Genomic DNA, 13,234 nt, shown 5'->3' on the forward strand with positions numbered 1-13,234 from the left:
CTTAATTAGCCTCATGAATATTCAGAAGCTCCATGCCCTTTTACAAGCTATTTGTCTAGCTCTGAGCCCTCTCTGCGGGGAACTGTATCTTTAAAAGGCTCTGGTGGGCACCAGCCGTGTTGTGCAGCGGCTCAAGTCCAAGCGGCGCTGATCCTTTCGAATTTAGGCCCCAAACGGGGCAGTCTGTGTGGGATTTACAGCTCTGAGTAACTTTTACCAGTAGTGGAAAACCGCTGAAGTAACATCCAGAGGAGAAGAGCAGATGTTAAAGTCCCACGAGCAGTTAAAGTCCCACGAGAGATTTAAGTTCCCTGGAAACATGGAAGGCGACTGAAGAAGGCTTGAAAAGCACTTCATCCTGTTTGCACACACGAGGGCTGCTGCGGAGCAGCAGAGCAAAGGCAGCCGTCTTCCTGCTAATAGCTGGATCTGAAGCACTTGATGGCTTTCAAAGTTTCCACGCAACGACTCCAGCCGGGGAGGCTGGCTAGGAAATGCACTGTCAATGTCTGAGGGGGCTTGCACGCCAGCACCAGGGAAATGCAGAAAAGGGATGTGTGATGGAGAATGCAAAGGGAAGGTGGGAGCGGGGAGGTTGCCTCATTGGCTTGAGCTCATTCATGACCCTGCAAGTTACTGGGCAGGAGGTCAGCAAGCAGTGCTCCCATGCTGTGGGTGTGATAGAGGATCCCAAATGACATGAGGAAAGATGGAGGCAACAAACCAGTGCCTCTGGGCAGGTGTCCTGGCAGCTCCCACCAGGTTGTGAGAGATGCTGTTCGGATCTGCAATGGGGCATGGTGTGTGCAGGCCCCAGCGCTGTCATGGGGCAGCCCTAGGGCTGTAGGAGGCTGTCCCCTCTGAGGGTCACAGGCAGCAGGGCACAAGCAATGCCTTCTCCAAAGGCCAGAGGGGAGGGAAATAAGGGGGCACTGACTTCACTGCATTACACCGGGAGGTCTTGGATGGGCAGGGTAAGAGGCGAGCCTTAGGAGGTGGCACAGCTGTATCAGACAAGGCCCCCCTGAGGCTGCATGGTGCAGGCTAGCTCTCATTAATAGACAAATTACCAGGGTGTAAGGCTGTACTTTACTTGCAAACTGTTACGCTTGGCCCGGACTGTGTGAAGGCCCTGATGTGAGCTGCTGGAGCCAGCTGCTGGGCTGTGCAGTGGCTCTGATTACACAGGGGTGGTCTGTTAGACCTTGGACTGGGGATGGAGCAGCCCTGTGTGGTCAGGGAGCACTGCAATTTCTGCAAGGCTCTGTCAGTGATGCCCTGCCTGACAGGCACTGATCCCTCTGGTGATTATTGCTGCCAACTGCCCCATCAGAGCACATTGTCTTCTGTGGGAGGCTCTAGGGATTGCACAGGTGAGGAGGTGCAATAGGTGGTGGTGGGGGCAAAGAATTCAAGCAGCATCCTTGCAGGCTGCTCCGTCACGTGTCTGCCCTGGGGCCCACATCCTTTGCTGCTAGGAGGATGGTGCATCTTTTGTCCGCCTGGCCTCACTGCTGAGGCTGCCTCACATCCCTGTGCTCTTAAAGAACTAACAGACACTGATCTCCGACCTCCCAAGCCACGCTGTAACTACACGGCTTGCTTTCTAGTCTAGAGAAAGTCCCTAAAACTTTCTCTAAACTAAACTAAAGTCCCTAAACTTTTGGTAGGACTGTGTGGCCCAGCCCTACCAACGTCCTGTCCGACTGGAACCTGGAGCCCAGATTCCCAGTTGCTCGCGAATCCTTCCCCGAGGGCTCCTGTCTTACACCCCTGCCATACCATCCCCAGCCCCCAAGGGAGTGACACCACCTTAGATGGACCATCTCTCCCCTGCCTCTGAGGCATTTCATTTCCTGAGCTCTCTGATTTAACATGGAGGTAATTTCCCGGAGGGGTCTGAAGCTGCCTTAAATGTAAGCTGTCAAAATGATGTTGATTTGCGCTCGGCAGGCTCCACGTTCCCTTGATGCAGAGACGTCTTGTGTGACAATCTTGTCAAAGCTCGTTTGGAAAAGCTGTTTTGACTCGTTGCTAATGGATCCTCTCTAATCAGCCTATGGCAGGCGCCCGGCTCCCCAAACCCAGCAGTGGGAAATGGCTGGATGAGCTGGCGGGCCCTCCTGCCTGGAGGCGGCTGGGTGCTGAAGGCAGGGATCTCTTTGGCTTCACTAATGTGCTGAGATCCTGATGATGCTTGCAGATGTGCTGTGAGGCCTGGAGGCTCCTGGCAGCATCTTTTGTGCAGGAGGCACTAAGGGGAAAATCCCTGCGCGGATGAATCCGAGTGGCAGGATGATCCGCGTCAGGGGTGAGGGTGGGAGCTGTGTGTCCACGGTGGAAATGAGCTGGGGCCCGGGACTGAAATAGCAGAGGGCCCTGAAGGGCAGGGCTGCGGGTGATGGTGGGTGGGGACGTAGAGGGCAGGGGATGCAAGGACCAGAGGGACATGGGCAGACCCAGGAGGGAGGTTCTGGGCAGTGCTGCGTGCTTTGGGAGGGGGCTCATGGAGAGGTCTGGGCTGAGCTATTCTGACAGGGCCAGCCCAGAAGCTGGTATCAGCCATGAGTGAGTTTCCCAGATTGTTCTACAATGGTCTTTATGGAGAGACCACCAGTTGATTAGTGGTCAGGTGTGGTGGCCACTCCCTGGGGGCTTCTGCTCAAAGCAGAAGTCTCCACAGCTTGAGTGGAAGAGCCAGGCTCTGCTGCCAAGAGGTGTGATAGGCACAGAGAGGGGGTGTGTAGCACACCTGCCTAGTGGATACATCCCTTCAGCTGTGTTTGGGGCCCTGAGGGTTAGAGGGGCTCAGCACCCCCAGGGCCAGGTAGGCCATCCTGCTATCTGAGCCTGTCTTCACCCCCGAACACCCAGGAGAGCAGAATAGGAAAGGCTCTGCCTGTGCAAATGGGGCAGGTGGCCTCTGCTCTTACTAATGAAATGAAAGTTTAAAAGTAAAACCCAATAAAAGTCAGATTATCAAGGTGGGATTAATATGACTTTAAAAACCCAGCTAACGAGATTGGGAGACTCAGCCAGCAAGGCCGAGGATTAGAGATGATGAGAACAAATCTCCAGTGATGAGGGGCGCTTTCCAGGGGATCCTCGTTGAACCCACCAGGGCTCCTGGCCTCCCGCAGCCAGGATGGGGCTGCCTGAGAGGGAGTGCAGGGAAGGGGCGTTGTGGGCATTTGGGGAGGTTGGGGCTCCCAGTGCTCCTGTCATGACCTTTCCTTGGTGTCCAAGGTCAGATTAGGGATGGCACCTTAGTCACCCCAAGTATCCGTGTTCGCCTCTTCCTGAGGTCACGATCAGCACTGAGGGCCCCTGATTCTGGATGCCCAGCCTGAGATATCTTGGGGGACTCTGACTTTCAGCAGGTGGGTGCCCCCAATTTCTGACCATCAGGACCCTTTCTGGTGCCCCCAAAATGGGGGAGACCTGAGATCACGAGCATTTCTGATATTCTTGGCCCTACCAGTGGCTTCTTCTCCCACTGGCTGCCAATACTTTCATCACCAGCATGCTCCCAGATCCCTGTTTTCAGAAGCAGTCTCTGGCCTGCCTCTCAGAAGGGCTGCCCACCTGCAGCCATCATCGGTTGCTGTCAAAGTCAGAACCCAGGGACCTTTCTTTTTTCCGGAGGAACGAATGCAAAACTCAGTATCTTGTTTCAGCTGCCAGAGGCCTCAGCTGCAACAGCGGCATGTGCAAATTCTCATGTTCGTTACAGCAGTCCTCTGGCGCGGGGCCGCGCGGGTGCTGTGCAGACGCGTACTGGGGGTTCAGCTGCCGTGGCCCAGGCGAGGCGGTGCCTCTGCACACGTGCAAGCTGCACGGGTCGGTCAGCTGGAAGATCAGGCAATTGTTGGTGCCATGTGGCATGAATTGACATGAAGGGTTATTAGGGGGCAGCGGCTTCCAGTTGACACTGAGCAGGAAATGGCTTTAATGCCACTGAATGCCAAGAAGGCTATTCCTATGCACCGGAGCAGAAGGGACTCTCTGCTTAGGAAAGAGCGTGCATTCATCAGGATACTCCAATCTGCAGGAGGAAGCTGAAGGGCTGTACAGAGATATATGTATTGGCAGCAGTTTGTTGGCACAGGGAAATCGCACGTCAGCAGGGGTTCGCAGGGAGGATGCTGGCGCTGAGTGGAGGGGTGGCTCTTGGCCTCTTCCCTCCTTGCAGCTACTCGCTCTCATTACTGCTGTTCCTATTTTTGCTATGCCTCCGCCTCCTAGCTGGGCATCCATTGCCATGCAGACCTCTCCAGAAGTGCCCACAGCCTTCACAGCACCCCTGCCCGCTCCTGGGCACCGTCCATTGTGCTACATACAGCCCTGCCCGTGATGCATCTAAGTACCTGCGACCTGGGATGAGAGTTTGCCTTCAGCTGTATAAGCCTTATCAACCAAGCTAAAAGAAGCTCTTCCTGCCTGCAGTAGTAGGTCTCTTATCTTCTCTGTGGGGTAGAGTTCAATATCATCCAAAGCCAGTTGATACAAGCCCAGCCAGGCCCTCTGCTGCTCCCCTTGGGCTAGTTCTTCATGCTGTACCCCTTGGCTCCCCACAATGCTCCTCCTTTCCAGTTTCTGGCTTAATCCCCTTGTGTGATCTTAATGTCTCTGCGTGTCTCTAAGCCCTGCTGTACCCAGAAGCCAAATGCTCCTTGTAGGATTCTTAGGTCTCCCCTGTGGATTAGACACAATGGCTGCAAATTCCTTGTAATTTCCTAGTGCAGGGGTATTATCTGCTTCCTGAGAAACCTCCCAGCAGTTTCAAAGGGGAGTGCTGGGGGGATCGGTGTGCAGTGCCCATCTGCGCAGCAATCAGCTGGGGTGGAGGCTTAGTGACCGATCCCTCGTACATTCACTGATTGAATTATTCGCTGCTGCAGAGTTGGTTGTGGTTACTCAGTGTAATAACCCCAGCACCCGGTTTGATTTCCCTTTCATGGCTCCTGGAAGAGGGGGAAGGCTGAGCAGAGGGAGTTGGGGGCAGCAGTGAACAGGCTCTGTGCGTTCAGGGGCTGGGCTGGGTGGCTTGGCACTGTTTTCCTGCTCCCCTCTCCCTACACAGGGCTTAGGAGGAACACAGTTTGCAGGTGCTGAGGGTATCAGGCTGCTGGGTGCTGCCTGAGGAACAAGGGATGGAGGGACTTTTGAGACGAGAAGGTAAAGCCGAGGAGCCCACTTCTCTGTTGGTCCCCAAAGCAGCACTGGGATTGGGCCCGTTGTGTTGGGCACTACACAGACGCAGCAAAAGCTTGTGGCCCCAGGCCTGTCACTTCATCTCTGTGCCCAGAACATGGTGTTTAGCAGTGACTCGGGCCAGCAGGACAATGCTGCTGATCTCTCCTGACCTCCTGCCCAACGAGCCAAAGCTCCCCACGCTGCGCTTACTGCAGCAAGCCCCTATGTTGCCTCTGATGGTTCACACAGCTCTGCTCTGCCTTTCAAGGGAAAAAGGGAAAACGAGGATGATGCTTTTCTGTTTTTCCTCACCCACTTCTAGAGAAAACACTTCTTTTTTTTTTTTCCCCCTCTTTTTTTTTTTTAAAACCCTTTTTAGCTGAAATGAAAAGCGATTTTTTTCCTTTTGAAAGCCCGCACCAAATGCCACTCTCTTGTCTGGGAGATTCTCTCTCTCTGTTGCCTCCGTGGGCTGCAAGGCCGTTTGAAGCAACGTTGACCAAAGTCTTTGAAAGCCTTGTCTGGCCTGGAGCATCCCGGCGGCGGGTTCGCCCCTCCGAGTTGTTCTTAATCACCTCTGTGCTCCGCCGTTTAGCAGAATTCTCATTCTGGTTCATCAGCTGCCCTTGCTATTAAGTATCATTAAAGCTTAATTCAGTTCCCTAGGAAGCATCCTGATTATTAAGCAGAATGGCTGATGAAGCTGGTTCCCGTTAAGGGCAAACGAGTCCCCTACTGGAGGGCACTGCGCAAAGTCGGGGGAGGAAGGGTGTGAAGCATTGTAGCGGGGTGTGAGGAATTCCAGGGGAGCTGGAATTAGGTGGATTACGGGAGAGGCCGGAGAGCCAGGCAGGACTGGGCAGTGGAGTGAGGAGTTGTACATATAGCGGGGGTGCGATCAAGGGCATTGGGCCAGGCTGTCCCTCGATCCTGCTCCGTGCTGGCTGTGCCTGCACACAGGAAGCCTTGCCTGCATCCTCCTGCCCCTCTTCCGCCTTGGTGGGGAACGTGGCCAGTTTTGAGCCCTCCCCAGCTTGCAGCCAAGAAGCTCAGGCATGCACAGATCACACGGCAGCGATCCGATGCGTCTCCTCACCTCGTAGAGTCCCTCAGCGCAAGCCCTATAAATAAAAACCAGTGAGACGCTGGCTCGTACAGTAAATGTAGGCCAGCAACTGGAGAGCTGCCGTTCATTGCAGCTGCTGACAGCCTCCGGGCATGTGAAGGGACAGCACGTGAGCAAGGAGAGTTTACAGCCCTACCAAGCAAGGTCCTCCTCCCCAGTCGATGGAGAAGGCAGGCATTAATTCACTTGATCGGTCCTACTCACGTGTTGGGGTCCCCTCTCAGTGGTGGCACTGCGGGGGGCAGGGAGTTGTCAGGTGAGGCGCCGCCCAACCCCTCTGCAGAGCTGCTACCATGCTGGGTGGCTTGGGTAGGTCAGTTTGTCGTGCCTGTAAGCTCTGTGGGGTTGGGGCTGTTCCTCTGTGTTTGTTCGGTGCCTAGCGCAGTGGGCCGTTGGCGGTGGTGGGGCCTCAACGTGCTGCCGCGACCCTGGTAGCAGTGACGTGGCAATCTCGGTCTGCGAGAGAGGAGTGTGGTACCCTGCGCCATCCATGGGTGAGTCGGAAGAGGACTCGGGACTGAGCAGGCGCTGCATAGGTGGGTGCTTGCTGGCATGTGGAGGAGGGACTTTGCTGCATGTATCCAGCTCTCAGAGCAGAAACTCAGAGCAGAGACTGGGCCCCAGCCTAGGCTGCCACACTGCAGCAGTGTCCTGGAAGAGACTGAGCCCCCCCTCAGGCTTGGGGAGTTTTCCAGCTCAGGGCTGAAGCACGATTGCAGACAGGCATTGCCGGTGCCCGCAGCACAGCTCCAGGGCCATCCCTCTGGCATCCCTTCACCCATGGATACGCTCCCGCCCTCCCAGCAGACGAATAGTTCCTGATGTGGGGGAATTGCGGCCCTGGCATAACCTGCCTGCCTCCCCTCAGCCAAGTGCACCAGGCGCTCCCGGAGCGTCGGGCCAGAATTGTGCTCCGTTGTGCAGGTGCAAATCTGGAGGCACTCCCCTGCCTTGCAAAACATTTGCCTGGAGAGCTGGTGAGACAGAATTGGGCCCATTCCACATCAGTAGCAGCTCTGCAGAGCATGTGCAGGAAAGGAAAGGCCTGGTCCTCATCTGGGCAAATGGGAGCAGTCCCTTTACATTGCTGAGCTGTGCCAGTTTACACCAGTGGGGAATCTGGCCCAAAGTTGCTACTAGAGAATGAGGCCAGATGGTCCCTTACTCTCCCTCCAGCACAGTCTCCACTGACTCCACAAGCAGAGACAAGGTGCTGGAAGAGCAGCACCTGCCATCACAGCCACGGCCTTGCTTCCCGTGCTACAGAGCTCTCCTGCAGCCCGTGCCAGGTGAGCGTGACAGCCAGCTCACCTGTCCATGCTGCTATGGGGGCCGGGCAGGTGTGGTGATGGCCCACAGGCACCTTTGCTTCTGAACCTCTGCCAGTCAGACAGACCCAGGCGGGAAGCACCTCGCAGCCTGGCCCTGGCTTTGCCCAGGGGCTGCGTGAACTGTTGGAAAGAGCTCAACGCTGAAAATGAGTTGATGAGAGAAAAGGGGTGCATGTGCACATGCACGTGTGTGCTTGTAGACAGGAGACCTCTTCCTGTGTTGGTTCACCAGGTGTTTGGAGTGGGCAGAGGCAGCGAGAGGTTGTCAGGCTGTGGCTGGCAGAGCTGGGGTGAGAGGGGCAGCCCCTTCCTGCAGAGAAAGTGCTCCCTGGGCAGTGCCAGGGTGCAGTGGGGCAGGGCTGTGACTCCCTGGCAGGATGCTTTGGAGCACATGGGTGTCTCTGTTCCTGGGGCTTCCTTTGGGGTTGCTGCCATGGTGAAAAAGGGCAGTTCTTTGAGGAGATGGCGCTGGGCTTTGTGTACCACATGGATGGGGCAGCTTCGTGCCATGAGACAGTGCTCTGGGAGTCCCCTGCCATCTGCCTGGACAAGGTCCTGACCCAGAGTCCTAAGGCACGTGGACTGGAGCTCTGTCCAGGCCTGGGGCCCTGTGCATCTTGCTCCGAGCACCACAGCACGGCCAAGGGCGCCCCCCAGCTTTGCGTCTCTCTCTGCTGTGAGTCCGTGACCCAGGTGCTCGCCTTGCTCCGGTGCCCACAGCCACGGAGCCCTGTGCTCCTCCCCCGTGCCCACCTGGCACAGGTAGAGACGCTGAGCGCTGCTGACGTGGGGAATTGCTGCCTCATCACTTTTGCAGGAGCAGGCTGTGAACAACCAGCAGCTGTCTCTGAACACAGGCGCAGAAATGTCTTCACACCTCCCGCTGCGGGAGCTGAGACAGCCCCTCCCTCGCTGGGGCTCAGCACCTGTGTTGAACGGGGACAGAGTCAGGATGTGGGGCAGGGAGAGACAGACGGAGGGTCTGGGAGCAGGGGGCTGTGCTGGGTTACAAGAGGGATGGACTGGGGGGGAAGGGATGTGGGTCTATCTAGGGGCCTTTGGGGAGCAGGCAGGAAAGAGTCCCTGTGTTTCTGCAGAGCCCGGGGTGCACAGGCTGCTGCTGGGAGGGTGTAGCTGGGCTCCCATCACGGCCTGCAGTTCCTGCATCCCCCATGTGTCAGCTCCTCTCCTGCAAGAGCTGGTGACAACTCGCACCTCGAGCAACACTGGAGGCTGTCTGGAGGAGCTCTGTGAGCCACTCTGGGTGGGGGGGACGAAGGGAGGCAGAGGGGAGGCTGGGGGAAGGGAGGAGAGTCAGGCTGTGCCACAGCAGATGGCATCTCGGAGGCAGCGTGGTGTTGCACATGGCTGGGAGTCGGGACTGCCGGGCTCTATTCCTGGCTCCCTGTGGGACTCTGGCTGAGTCACTCCTGCGCCTCGTCTCCTGTGCCCCCTCTGCAAAATGGGGCTAACGCTCGCCCCCCACCCCATCGTGAGGCAGGCAGATGATGGTGGTGTGTGGCTGTGAGATGGATCCTGCCTGCTGCGCTCCCCAGTGCCTGGATGGAAAGTCCTGAGGCCGGCCAAAGTGCAACTCCAGGGCATTAACAGGGACCCAGAAGGAGTCCAGCTTGGAAGTGCTGAATAGGGCTGGGTTTTCCAAAACAAACTGAGCCCCCATCTTAGCACTGATGTCAAAGCCACCTTTCCAGTGCTCTCGGCTGTCACAGAGCCAGCCGAGGCCCTGGGAGAAACCGGACCCCAGATGTCCGCATTAGGCAGTTCCATCCTGAAGAGTTGTTTTTCCTGAGCATGGTGAAGCACTAGGGCCTAGGCACTGAGCGAGCATGAAGGGACAGGGATTGCCCCCAGCTTTAATGGAGGAGTGCTGGGGTGTGCGGAGGTGGAGATCATGGTTACGCTGGCGCCTTGTCTTCAGTGAGCAGCTGCCCCAGTTCCAGTAGCGTAGCTGCCCTCTCTGTGGGTAAACCAGTGGGACTCACGATGGGGGAAGCAGCTGGATTCACAACAAAGTTCATGAGGACCAAGGCTTTGGAAAAGCCATGGAGAAACAGCCCTTCTTTGCCCTCCAGATCTGCTCCCCCTGGGCCTGCCAGGCTTTGTCACTAGCTGTGCTCCTGCGCCCACATAGCTGTGGGAGAGTGAGCTACGGGACAGATACCTCCTGTGCCTCCCCGTTTGCTGCCTGTGGAGTCCCTAGCACTCACCCTGGTATGAGGCCAATGACACCCAGCTTGTCTTGAGTGTCCAGCTAGAGGTGCCAGAAGCCTCCTTTGCCTTGTAGGTCAAGCGCTTTGGAGCTGGGAGTTGCAGTGAGAGGGCAGTGCCGGCTCCCACCCCTGCCCACCCTAGCACAGCCCCCTGGCACAGTGACCCAGGGCTGGAGGGGAAATGCTAACTACCCTGCGGGCATTGGTTTGTAGGGAGCCTGTTGCCCTGACTTGTTTCTTCCTAGATCCCCTTCTCCTGTCTGCTGATTCCCCTGTGGACAGTCTCGACCCTGTGCTGTGGGATGCTGGGCTGGCTTGGGCTTGGGCTGGGCCCCCCGCATGCCTTGCTACCCATGTCCCCACTTGCTGGCAAGGACGATGTCCTCAGATAGCTGCCAGGAGGAGAGGGGAGGAAGGCTTCATCAGAGGTTCATGCCGCTCGGCTCTGGGCCCAGTTCTGTCCTGCCGCTCCTTGCCTTCCCTCCATGGGACCAACCGGGAGGTGTTTCTAGGGCTGGCATTCAGGTCTTGGCTCCTCTCCCAACGATGGCCGCCCAGCCTCCTCTTGTACAGGGTCAGGCCCTGACTGCATCCCAGCTCCAGCACCGTGGCACTGGGGGAGCTGCATGGACAGCAGCTGTGGAGGTGAGGGTGGAAAGCCCCCATCTTTGGGCACAGCCTGGGGAGGCCACGGCCTCCTCCCAAGGCTGTGAGGGGGATCTGTCTCCCTGATGCAGCAGTCGATGCCATCGACTGGGGAGGAGCGAGGAATCGATTGTAATTTGGTGGAGGGGCTGCCACTAGGCGTGCGGGAGGAGCAATTAGAGCGGCCGAGGCGGCGTGCAGCCAGGTTCTGCAAGGGGGGCTCCTTAATGAAGTCCACGGCCAATTGGACAGTTATTAACGTGGGGACAGGGTTGGCTCAGCCCGCGTCTCCGCCCATCCCCGGCTGCATGCAGACACACACCAGCTCTCTGCGCTGCAGGATGAAATGCCGCAGGTCCGGCTCTCGGGGCCGGGGAGGAGGACGGGGCTTGGTGGGGCCTCCCCAGGGGATTGTGATGTGCTGCAAGTGCATGGAGATGGACAGGCTGCGAGGAGCACAGGTCCTTCCTTAGTATTCACCATGCCACGTGGCACTGGGAAGGAGCCAGTCCTGGCCTTCTTGCCAGGAGGTGTGATGAACACAGCAGGTCTGTTTTCTTCCCAGGCTTTACTCCCAGTGCACAGATAGCAGTGCAGAAGTGTGTGAGCTACCTCTCATCCTCCTGTCCTGGGAGAGGCAGGAAATGGTACCCACCCCACATTCAACAGATGGGGAAACTGAGGCACCAACAAGGGATGTGATTTACCCCAAGCGCTTCTGTGGCAGTGCTGGGGAAAGAACTCAGGAGTCCGGATGCCCGGGTTGCCCATGGGGGTGAGACCTTCATCCCCAAAGTGGGACTGTCAGTACGAGGTCACCTTTCCTCCTCTCAGCTGTGCCTGTAGGGACAGGGAGCCCCCAGCTGAGCAGGGTGTCGCAGCCCAGAGCCAACATCGTGCAGGGTACGAGGGCTGCAGAAACGACTGCTCTGGCCCAGGCGTGCCATCACCCTAGGGGACGTCACCTGAGGTCTTGGGACATCTATGTGGCGTTTCACTGCAGCCATGCAAATCAGAACCAAAGAAACCAGCTGCAGTGCTCCAAGTCCTTCTCAGCTCCCCCTGCTTCCCTCTTCATCCCAACTCCCTGGAAATTTCCACCCACACAGCAAAAGGCGGCTGCTTCCCAAAGCTCTGGCTTTTAGGGCTTCAATGCAAAGACCTGTTTGATGCTCCCCAGCAAGAATTACAGCCCAGCTGGGTTGCTGAAGAGCAGGAAGGCAAAGCATTCAGCTCCAAGCTGCATCTCCCAGGCTCAATGTGGGTTTATGCCCTTTGTGCTGTTGTGGGGACCTAGAGCCTGGTCCATGGCTGGGCATCATGGACATGGTGGGGTTGCCTGGACTTGGGGGTTTCTGGAGCTGGGGCTGTAGCAGAGGCAAGAAGAAGAGGGAAATAGGGAAAAGGTTGAGAAGACTATAAATAACTGGGATCCTGGGAAGGAAATGTCACTGTGCAGCATTAGCAACATGCTGGAGACTCATCCTGAGATGGAGGAAGGGGGGGCCCGATGAGATGCCAGGAGCAGCAGATGGCTTCATGGGCAATCACGGCTGTGGCAATACACGCTAAGATGGGGGTAAGTGAATCTTCACGCTCCAGGGCACACACTGAGAGCCAGAGTGGGCAGATGGGGGGGGGTCTTCGCCCCAGCCCCAGACTTGCATGGGTAACACTGCCCAACTGCCCTGGACTGCTTTCTCCCTAGAGCATTGGCATCTGACCCATGTCAGGGGCTGCATCTTGGAGCAAAGGCCCATCAGTGGCAAATCTGATCCAGAGCCGCAACTTCAGCACTAGGAGTGCGTTCCTGTGGGATCCAGGCAGAAGACCCTTGTGAGGGTGGAGGGCTCCTTTCTGTGCTCTTCCCCATCACAGCCAAGAGATGGGAGGGTGACAGGGTGAGGAGAGAGGCCCAAGGAGGCCATTCTCCACATAAGAGCTAATAGAGACAGATTAGTAGTACTTTCTATTAAGTGCCTGTATCCATTCTGCCATTGCCCAGTAAGTGCTGTGTAAAAGCCGGCCTGGTAATGAGTTCATTGGTTCAGAGCTGGGCTGTCATGCTACCTGGGTTATTATTAAAGCGGAGAGGGGCTGCAGTCTGATGGCTCTTCACACATCAGATGCAGCCCACCTTGCATCAGGGTGCTGTCTTCCAACCTCTCATGCTTCCAGCAGGTCTGGGCTACACCGCACCCTGCAGGAAAGCCATGGCCATGGACCTTCCTCGGAGCCAGCCGTAAAAGCCATGCCCTGCTGCCTGCTCAAAGTGTCTCCTCCAGACTTTGGGTGGCTGCATGCCAAACTTCTACCTTGCCTCCAGTTCCAGCCTTGAGCTCATCTCTCTGCTTGCTCCCACCTCTGGTTCTGGGTCTGGTCCCATGTCTGACACTCACTGGTTCATGACCCCAGGCTGAAAACCCATGGATCAAGGAGACGGGCCACATATGCACTGGAACAGTCCATATGTGCACTGCTGGACAGGACCTTCTCAGCTCCTCTTCCCTAGCTGGTCTTGTTCCTCAGCTCCTGCCAAGGCGGCTTTGTTCCAGATGACTCTGGTTAAATTGTGCCTCGGGAAGCATCCCTGAGTGTCTGGGGTCCAGATGGAGGGCTACCCGCACTGGACTTGTGGCTGCAGAATGGTTCATCTGGAAACCAGGTTTCCTGGAGTTTCCCTACAGATGCTGAGCTTTGCATGT

The sequence above is a fragment of the Alligator sinensis genome, unplaced genomic scaffold (assembly GCF_000455745.1).
Source record: "Alligator sinensis unplaced genomic scaffold, ASM45574v1 scaffold278_1, whole genome shotgun sequence".
NCBI lineage: Eukaryota > Metazoa > Chordata > Crocodylia > Alligatoridae > Alligator > Alligator sinensis.